Source organism: Octopus bimaculoides, chromosome Z (genome assembly GCF_046866305.1).
Source record: "Octopus bimaculoides isolate indiv1 chromosome Z, ASM4686630v1, whole genome shotgun sequence".
Taxonomy (NCBI): domain Eukaryota; kingdom Metazoa; phylum Mollusca; class Cephalopoda; order Octopoda; family Octopodidae; genus Octopus; species Octopus bimaculoides.
Window position 1 is genome coordinate 40,638,629 of NC_142944.1, and position 10,200 is coordinate 40,648,828.

The window sequence follows — 10,200 nt, forward strand, 5'->3', positions numbered from 1 at the left end:
TAAAAACGGTCGTCTATTCAGACAATAAGTTTTTAATCTGTGCGGTCGACCCTAGATAAGACGCGTAGGCTAGGACCCGGTTACTGGAAGCTGAACATATCGTTTCCGGCACGTAAGGCTTAAGGGACCAGGTTAACAATTTAGTTAAGGAAAAGTTGACAGGGGCGGGGTAATCAACAACAGGTGGTGGGCAGCACTCAAAAGGGAGATTAGAATAATGTCGATAGGGTTTAGTAAAGAAATAGCGTTAGAAAAAATAGAAAAGAGGAGGCGGAGTTAGTAGCTAAATTAGACCAGAGTATTGTAGTGGCATTGCAACCGACGTGCTAGAAGCGAGAATGACATTAGATCAGTTCTTCATGGTGAAACATAATGGTTGCATTGTCAGAGCTAAGGTGCGTGGCAGGGCGGAGACGGTTGTGAAATTCAGTCCCTATCTCGACGGCTAGTCGCGTCTCTCGACGGCCGACGCTGAGCGCTGTGAAAGGCAGATAACTTCAGCGGAAATTCAGGATGCCCTTGTCGGCTCCACGAGGCGCAAGACACTCGGTTTAGATGGTCTGGCTTACGAGCTTTACGTAAATATGCCAGACGTGTTCTCCGATCTTCCCGAAGCGCTCTATTGCAAATGGCAGCAGAATGGGAGTATTCCCAGTTCTGTGAGCCAGGGCGTGATAAGGAAAGACGAAAACGAGAGGGACACATTAGACAACTTCAGGACCATAACTTTGCTTAACACAGAGTTTAAGATTTTGGCTAAAGAATTAGTGAAGAGGTTGGCGTTTGTCGTCGAGGACTTGGTTGGGGAGGCGCAATCGTGCGCAATCTCGACCAGGTCGATACACGACAACTTTCCCCTCATGTGATACATCATAGAAAGGGTAGAGTGTAAACCTGGTTTCGATGGAGCGCTGATCAATTTAGATCAATCGAAAGCATTTAATAGGGTCGACCAATCGAAAGAATTTAATAGGGTTGACCATCAGTACTTGGATGCTGTCCTCAAAGCGACTGGTTTCGGCTACGTCTTTAGAGGTTGGATCGTTGCAATGCACAGTGACATCTGCCCGAGGGTCAAAGTTAATGGCCACCTCTCGGAACCGTTTCAGATCTTCCGATCGGTCCGTCAAGGCTATCCTCCCTCCCCACTTCTGCACGTATTGACTATTGAGCCTTTACTTATTATTATTATTATTATTATTATTATTATTATTATTATTATTATTATTATTATTACGTTTGACTTTTGCTTTGTATTTGTACAAGTTGGCTCCAGGTCTCACCCAGAGACCTCAAGAGACAACGAGTTAGAAGTTAATGCAGGTGTTATGCCTAGGGTGTCATATCTTTGATTTTCCCCATAGTATTGTTCTAGAGAATACTTAAGAAAACATAAGAAAATTATGAGTTTGTTTTTAAATTTGAGATTACATAGACAGTATTTTACGTAGGATATGGGCAGTTCCCATGAGCACTATCTTTTGAATTTCTGCCATTTTGGGGTTTCCTGGTATCTGAGCTAGGTGGGAATCAGCCCCTTTTGTTATCATTCCTAGGGTACCTATGACAACAAGTATTGTATTAGTCTTCAGGTTCCACATTTGCCAGTTTCTATTTCAAGATCTTTATACTTGCTCAGTTTTTGGTAGGTCTTGACAGATACTTTTATATCGATTGGGACAGTCATATCAATGAGGAGGCATGATTTTTGTCTGTAGTCTGGCCTATTTGCATCTATCTTTCTGTCAGTTTGAATGGTGAAGTTCCAGAGGAGTGAGATGTGATCATTTTCAAGTACTGGAATTGGTTTGTGTTCCCACCAGTTTTTATCATGGGATAGGTCCAAGTTTTTGCAAATTACCCAGTGAATATACTGTGCTGCTCAATCATGATGCTGAGATACTCTGCCAGCGACAGAAGACTGCACATGAAGACAACATGATCAATGGTTTCATTTTGTTGTTGACATACACGACTATTGTCGTTCTTTAATATGTTGCCTTGGTAGTTCCTTGTAGGTAGGTATTGATCGTGGGCTGCTATGATAAACCCTTCTTTTCTGATTTTATGCCAGAAGACACTAACCATTAATGGGTAAGTGTTTTGTCAACATCAGCACTCTTAGCTCTCTTAGGCTATTTGCCATTTAGAGGTTTTTCTTGCAATTTATCAGTCAGAATATCTAAGTCAGCAGTCTTAGCAAGGGTTTTCATGCGCTTAGCTTTTTCTGCGCTTGTTTCTTGTACGTCTAATTTGTTGTATTTGGAATTCACTTAGATATTCCTTTGCCTGCTTTGTTACTGAGTATGATGCTTTCTTGTTTTCATGCTGAGACAAGTTTTAACATCCAGTCATTAGAGTTTTACTATTATTATTATTATTATTATTATTATTATTATTATTATTATTATTATTATTATTATTATTATAGAAAGGATTGAAGTAATTCCTCCTAATGTTGACTCTATTATCATTATTATTATTGTTCAGTAGTTTTATTTTTATAACGTGCTTTCACTTCACTACCGAGCGCAGCACTGTGCGCCTTGGGTATGTGCTGTGGTTTGCTGTGGTGCTCTTATGGTTACTGTATTGAAAGTGTTTTGCGTAGGATGTGTGCAGTACGCAGTACTGCAATTTTCTGTATGTTATACATATTTGTAAGTCCTGGTGTTTTTGTTATGTATTTGTCTGAATATTTTTTTATTATACCTAAGGCACCTACTATAATAGGAATTGTTTCTGTTTTTAGATTCCACATTCGAGTTACCTCTATTTCCAGGTCTTTGTATTTTGAAAGTTTTTCCATTTCTTTTAGAGAGACGTTGTCATCTGCTGGTATTGATACATCAATTAGAAAGCATTTTTTTTCTTCATGATCTTTGACAACTATATCTGGTCTATTTGACTTAATTTCACCATCTGTGTGTATTGGCATATCCCAGAGTATGGTTGCTTTCTCGTCTTCTGTGACCTTTTCTGGCGTGTGTTTATACCATCTTTTTTCTGTTGTTATTCCATAGTGTTGGCATAGCTTCCAGTGTATATAGGTCCCAGATCTGTCGTATCTGTGAATATATTCCTTCTTAGCCAGGATTGGGCAGCCAGAGATAATATGATTTATTGTTTCTTGTCCATCTCCACATATTCTACAGTTACTTGTTATGTTTCTTTTCATTATGTGTTTTTGGTAATTTCTGGTGGGGAGGCTTTGGTCTTGTGCAGCAATTAAAAATCCTTCAGTCTCTGCTTTGAGTCCTGAGCTTCTCAACCATTGCTGGGATTTTTCACTGTCTATTTCTTTTGCATTTAGTTTAGCCCAGTATTTACCATGTAGGGGCTTTTCTTGCCATCGTTTTATCATGGTCCGTTGCTGTTCTAGTTCCAGTTTGGATTTCATTTGTTTTATAGCTTTTGTTGTTGTTGTTGTTGTTGTTGTTGTTGTTGTTGTTGTTGTTGTTGTTGTTGTTGTTGTTGTTGTTGTTCTTCTTCTTCTTCTTCTTCTTCTTCTTCTTCTTCTTCTTCTTCTTCTTCTTCTTCTTCTTCTTCTTCTTCTTCTTCTTCTTCTTCTTCGTATTTGTTAGGTAGATTGATTTCTTGTTAGTATTTGTCAGCTTCCTTAAATACTGAAAACAGTTTTTTGTTTTGCTCGTGTTTTGTGGCTATTTGTATTAATTTTCCTTGCTTCTGGAGTAGGTATTTTTGCAGTCCTATGGTGGTTATTTTATAATAGTTTTCCAGCTGTATAAGACCCCTACCACCTTCTGTGCGTTATATATATAGCCTTTCTATGTCAGATTTTGGGTGGTGCATCCTACATCCTGTCTTTATTTTTCTTGTTTTCCTGTCTATTTTACATAGTTCGTTTAGTGTCCAGTTAAGGATGTTGTAGCTGTAGCTTATAACTGGGACAGCTAAAGTGTTGATACCCATTATCTTGTTTTTAGCATTGAGCTCTGTTTTTAGTATTGATCTAACTCGTCTATAGTACTCTTTCTTTATTTTTTCTTTCATTTGTGTATATTGTATCCTATCTAGTTCATTGACTCCTAAATATTTATATGGTTGGCTTTCGTCTAGTTCTCTTATTTCATTGGCTTTATCTAGTGTTATATTGCTACTTTTAACTAATTTTCCTCTTTTCAGGGTTGCTTTGGCACATTTTTCTAATCCGAATTTCATATCTATTTCCTTGGTAAAGCCGTGTACTGTCTGTAGTAATGTTTCTAGCTCTTTGTCATTTTTAGCATATAATTTTAGGTCATCCATATATAAAAGGTGGCTGACTGTTTTTCCGTAGCATTTGTAACTGCAACCAGTTCTATTTAGCAATTCAGTTAAAGGTGTGAGTGCCAGACAGAACAGGAGTGGAGAGAGCGTGTCTCTTTGGAATATTCCTCTTCTAATGGGGATGGCTTTCGTTTTCACAAGTCCCTCTTTTGTTTGGAGCTGTAGCACTGTCTGCCATTTGTTCATTGAGTGCCTTATGTATTTAATAATAATTGGTGCCACCTTGTTTATGGCTAGTGTTTCCAGAATCCACGTGTGGGGAACACTATCGAAAGCCTTTTGGTAGTCCACCCAAGCCATACTGAGGCCTTTCTTCTTTCTGCGGCTGTCTTCAGTTATGGCTTTATTGATCAATAATTGGTCTTTACAGCCGTATGAGCCCTTGCAGCATCCCTTCTGCTCTTCTGGAAACAGATTGTTATTTTCCAGGTGTCTCTGGCTCTGCTAGTATGTTGTTAAAGTTTTCTGCCAGCTTTTTATGCATTCCTGGCAAGTGTTTTAACCAGAAATTGGGGATCTTGTCGAGTCCAGGTGCCTTCCAGTTGCTTAGTCTTTGCAGTGACTGGGTGACCTCTTCAGTTGTTATAGGAGCCCAGAGTTGCTCAGGTGCTAAGTTCGTTGTTTTAATGGTCCTTTTCTGAGGTTGTTGCTTCACCGACCATATTTGTTTCCAGAATTCTTCCAGTTCTTCTGCTGTTGGTGCTGCAGTAATGTCTATTTTATTTTTATCCAGTTCTTGGTAGAGTTTTTTGGAGTTGGATTTGAACTGTTTGTCTTGTTCAAAGAAACGTTGGCGTTTCTCATACCGGCGGATCCTTTGTGCTTTGGCAAGGATGTCTTGCTTTAGTTTTTCTTTTGCCTCAGGTAAGTCTTTTTCTGTAATGCTGTATTTGTACAGTATTTTTGTACTGTATTTGTACAGTATTATTATTATTATTATTATTATTATTATTATTATTATTATTATTATTATTATTATTATTATTATTATTACAAAATCTACTCATCTACGATGGAGGTATAAAATGAGAGAGGGAAATCATTATAGCAGTATGTATTGAGAAATGTGCAAATGGACTTGATAGATTACTGGGTGATGTCTTAGAGAAATCGCATCATCGTTGGCGATACAGCATTCTATTGCAGCTATATGATATGTGTTTGCGACTATGTGACATGTGATGACGATTCACTCCCGAACTGAAATAGGCCCCCAGCTTCTGCATCATGAATAGTTATGTGGACCGCTCTTAACGAAAGCCAGATCTTCCTTCGACCACTACATAAAAAGTATTAAGAAAAAAAATGTTTTTGAGAAATACATTTATTTTTGTTGTTTACACTATTTTACGTTTGTTTATACTCTTATATATTCAAATTCACAAAGTTCACAAATTTCCTTATTTAGATTATGAATCATATTCCTTTCGATAATATGATTACAACCTTCTTTGTAGACGATATTTTCTGTTTAGTCGACACTAGTTTTCAAATTACTGGTGTCCGTTGCTCTGCTCAGAGTGACGTATATAAACATCGGAGTGGGTAAAAATACACCTACACGATCTAAAGTTTGGCCCTGTGCCTTGTTTGCTGTGAATGCGCGAGTGGAATCTTTAGGGTTGCAAAAAGTCAAACTAAGACGATTCCACTAAAGATTCCATGTACTCTCACTGTTCTATGCGAATAATGTCTGGACGTTCTGGTACTATGGGTTATTTTGATTGACAAAACAGAGACGTAAAGAGCAGCCGCTTCGATTAGCCGTTTCGAATCTTGCTCGAGACTGACACACTTCAATAACTACTAAATAATTATACACAATATATACTGACGCACACTTGTTCCATCTTATTTTCGTTATTGGCCGTCCTCGTGACCTCCTTTGTATTTTCGATGGGGTTTCGAACTATATGATGAAAATCCAGAGTTAATCATGATCGGTGAATTTTTAATAAAAATGCGAAGGTGGATTATCAATTCAAAAATCGATATCCACTAAATAATCATACTTTCTGATTTGTTTTTAATGCTAAAAACCTTCCTAACGACCGTCTTTGTAATCCCGGAAAATGTCGTAACCATTGGTCCTGTCGTCTGGCCGTGAAGAGGGAATAGACAAAAAGACGGACATAACGCCCATTATAGTAAGATAGTAAATCTGCCCATCTACGATGGGAAATAAAGGGATAGTATCGGAAATCTAAACCCTCTGAATTCACGATGTATATGGGGTGGGGTGCGATGGGGGAATCCAGAATTAATCCTCGTCGTCGGAATTTTAACAAAAAAACAAACAAACTCAAAGGTGATTTACAAACCTCAATATCCACAATATAATCATGCCTTTTCAGGTTTTTTGGCGCTAAAAACCTTCCTGATTACCTCCGTAATCCCCAAAAACATCGTGACCATTGGTCCAGCCATTTGACCGTGAAGAGGAAACAGACAGACAGACGGACAAACGGACAGACAGATGGACATAAGGCCCATTATAGTAAGGTGGTTTGGCTCAGGTTCGGTCTTATTTCTGGTTGGAATTATGTGGATAGCGGGTTACTACCTGTAATCTTAGGTATCCACAAGTTTTCAGCAGTCTTTCAAGTGCTTAGAACTCCGCTGATAATCCTTGCTCCCTAAGAAACAGACTTTCTGTAAGAACTCTATCGAGCATTCTATTTCAATCTCCTCCAGCCATTTGTCTATAACTTGGCTTACTGTTCCCAACGCACCAATTATTATAGGCACGACCTTCACTGTTCGCAAGTTCCAAATTCTTCCTATTTCAAATTTTAGGGGATTCTATTTTTTTCTTCCTCTTTCTTTACGACCCTGGAATCAAACGGACATGATGGGTCGATAAGTAAGTAACTTCGCTTTTCCCTATCTATAATCGTGATGTCTGGTCTATTATTTTCTAATTTCTTGTCCGTTTGGATAGGAAAGTTTCATAAAATTTTACATTTCTTCGAGTCCAGTACTCTTTCGACTCGATGATTGTACTATGTGATTCCAGCTTCAAATCCCCATTTCTGTTACAGTTTCCAGTGTAAAACTTTTACAACCTGGTCGTGCCTCCATTTCTTATATTCTTCCTGTGCCAAATTGGAACATTCTGTCACAATGTGTATCATTGTCTCGTTCTAAGTTCCACAGGTTCTACATTTTTATGACATACTCTCCATATATTTTTTCTCAAGTTATTTGTTCATATCACTTGATCTTTGGTTGCTACAATTAGGCTCTCTCTTTTTTTTTTTAATTGCTCCTTTCTTAACGAAGCCTATGATTTTGTTACACATACATCTTCAGTGGCTCTCCAGAATTAACCATGCAGAAGATTTTTTTCGATCTGTCTGACGTACTCTCTTTGTATTTCATTCTTGTCCTTTTTTCTTAATACGCGCTTGATTACCTGTTATTTCTTTACTGTCTTTGGTAATTTTTCTATGCTGCTCTGTAAATACTCTACTGGATTTTCTCTTTCCATCTGTATACATCCTTCTACTGCTATTAGGCCGGTTCCATCTTGTACAGCCGATTGGTATCAGCTTTCGGATGGTGAGCTCCATATATCGTCAACAGCTTCCAAGTTTTTCTGTCAAGTTTCTTTCTATCGTTTTTGGTTCAGTCTATAATTCCAACTCCATATCTGATTAAGGGTACTGCTCTTGAATTTATTGCTTCAATAAGATTATTGGAATCCAGTTTTGACTGCTATAATTTTCTTACTCTTCTTATGTACTTCCTGCTGGTAATTTGTTTCATTTCTTCATTTTTTAAAATTATCTCATCTGCTTCCAGTGTTCCCAAGTACTTATACCATTGTCCTTTCTCAAGCGTCCTCATTGTTTGCCTATTTGGCATTTCAGTTCCCTGGCTTCTTTCAAATCTTCTGCATTCCATTTTCAATATAGTACACTTTTCTATCCCAAATTCCATACCTACATTATTTGAGAAAATGCGGATAGTATGTATGAGACTTTGCAGTTGTATTTCATTTATCGCATAAACCTTTATATCATCCATGAAAAGGAGATGATTTATCTGACCATTTTCTTTTTCCAAATTGTAAGCAATTTTAACTTTTCGTAGTGTAATAGTGAGCGGTGTCATAGCCAATACAAATAGTAATGGAGATAAGCTATCACCTTCGAATATTCCACGTCTGATATTCATTTTTCCGAATTTTTGTTTTCCACGGATCAATTCAGTATTCCAATATTTCATACTTTCATAGAGCATTTTCTCCATTTTGTTTTGCCATTCTAAACATGCTCATTGTTTTTCTTATCCAACTGGGAGGTATTATGTCATATGCTTTTTTGCAATCTATCCCTGCTACATTTAGTCCCATCAGTCTGCGTCTACAATTTCTAATTATCATTTTATCAACTAATAAGTGATCTTTTGTTGCCCTACTTTGTTTCCTGCATCGTTTTTGTCTTCAGGAAGTAGATTGTTGTATAACTCTGCCGCCAAGATACCGATTATAAGCTTCCCTATTAGTGGTAAACAGGTTATAGGTCGAAAATTTGATGCTAAATTTCCTTCTAAAAGGACCCTTGAAGCATAGTAGCGTCCGTCCACTTGTCATCCAGGCAGAAACGTGACCTTGCTGCAGGCAGTCATCCAGTTGCGCAACGGCTCTTTCATGTAACTTGTTCTCCATCCGGGCCTGATCCTTTCCAGCTTGCTGTTTTCTAAAACTTCTTTCTCACTGTATGTAGATTAATTCTGACGTCTTTCTGTCTTGGTACAGTTACAAGTTGTCTTTCCATCTTTGTTAGTCACTCTGCGCTTTCTTTATGTTTTGCCGGCCTGTTTCACAGCCTTCTCCAAAATTCTTTACTTTCTGGAATCAGTTCCTGGTGTTGGCTTCCCTCTCTTTGATTGGAACAGTCTATTTTGTTGGAAACTTTCGCATCTAGCATCATATCTTTTCAATTTCGCATTTTATGTTGTCACCTTTTGTGTCAATTCTTCATGTACTCTTTGTTTTCCGCTTTCTTCTAACCTGTACTGTCCATTCAATTTTTTAATTACTACCTTATTCTTGAGCTCTCCTCACATTGTCCTATTCAATTGTCCCAGTTCTTTCCAGGCTGTTTCCAGTTTCATTCGTACTCTCTTCCTCCAGTTTGATTCTTTCTTCTTATTTGATTTTATATCTTCAGTTTTTCCGCTTATAGCCTACTATGTTAGCTACGACATGAACAGCAGCTATGATTAACTGCTTTATTTCATTTATGTATTTTTGTTTTGTTTTGTTTTAATCAAGCTTAAATCGTCATTTACCTTATCTGTGGCCTCCTTCACTTGTTTTCTGTCCATATATCTTACATTTGGGGGTACTTCATTGTTCCCATCAGACATTCTACCTCGCAACATTTCTAAAATCTTCTCGTTATCATTCAAGTCTTGAGCAGCACCCACTGTCACTTGTCCATCTTGATCGTCTTCATTGATTACTTTATCAGTATTCCCTGGTACTCTGCGGTTTCCATCTCTTTCATGTTCTTCATCTCTAACCTCTTCATTACCATTTTCTGCTACTTCTGTTTCACGCTCCTTCTGATCTTTTTCTGCTATGTTTCTCTTAATTTCTTCAATCTCTACTCCCATAATCCAGTCGTTCTTACGGATTCCTCTTGCATAGTCTATCAGTCACTGGGCCGATGTTTCGAAACCTCATTTTTCATCCCATATTCTCAACGTTCGATTCATGAAGCCACTTTTATTTGATTCACTCCTCGGTCAGCATAGCATTCTATTATTATTATTTTGTTTATATATTTTTCCTATTTCATTCTTTTCTTTTGCACTTTTGACTGCTATTTTGATCCTGATCAACAGCTTGAAGACGACCTGCCGGAGCTTGATCAGATACTCCCTGCCTGTCGTGCGCGA

The 10,200-nt window shown here is 37.9% G+C and overlaps 1 protein-coding gene across 6 annotated transcripts in view; it reads left to right on the forward strand.

Moving 5' to 3' along the window:
- LOC106882458 (beta-1,3-galactosyl-O-glycosyl-glycoprotein beta-1,6-N-acetylglucosaminyltransferase 3) overlaps window positions 1-10,200 on the forward strand; it is a 158,041-nt gene that overhangs the window by 131,695 nt on the left and 16,146 nt on the right. The window contains exon 1 of one of the 6 annotated variants that reach the window (XM_014933143.3): window positions 4,920-5,154. The exons of the other annotated variants lie outside the window; for them this stretch is intronic. The gene's annotated coding sequence lies outside the window, so the exon portion shown is untranslated. Of the gene's footprint in view, window positions 1-4,919; window positions 5,155-10,200 lie in introns of those variants that run through there. 6 annotated transcript variants of the gene reach the window in all.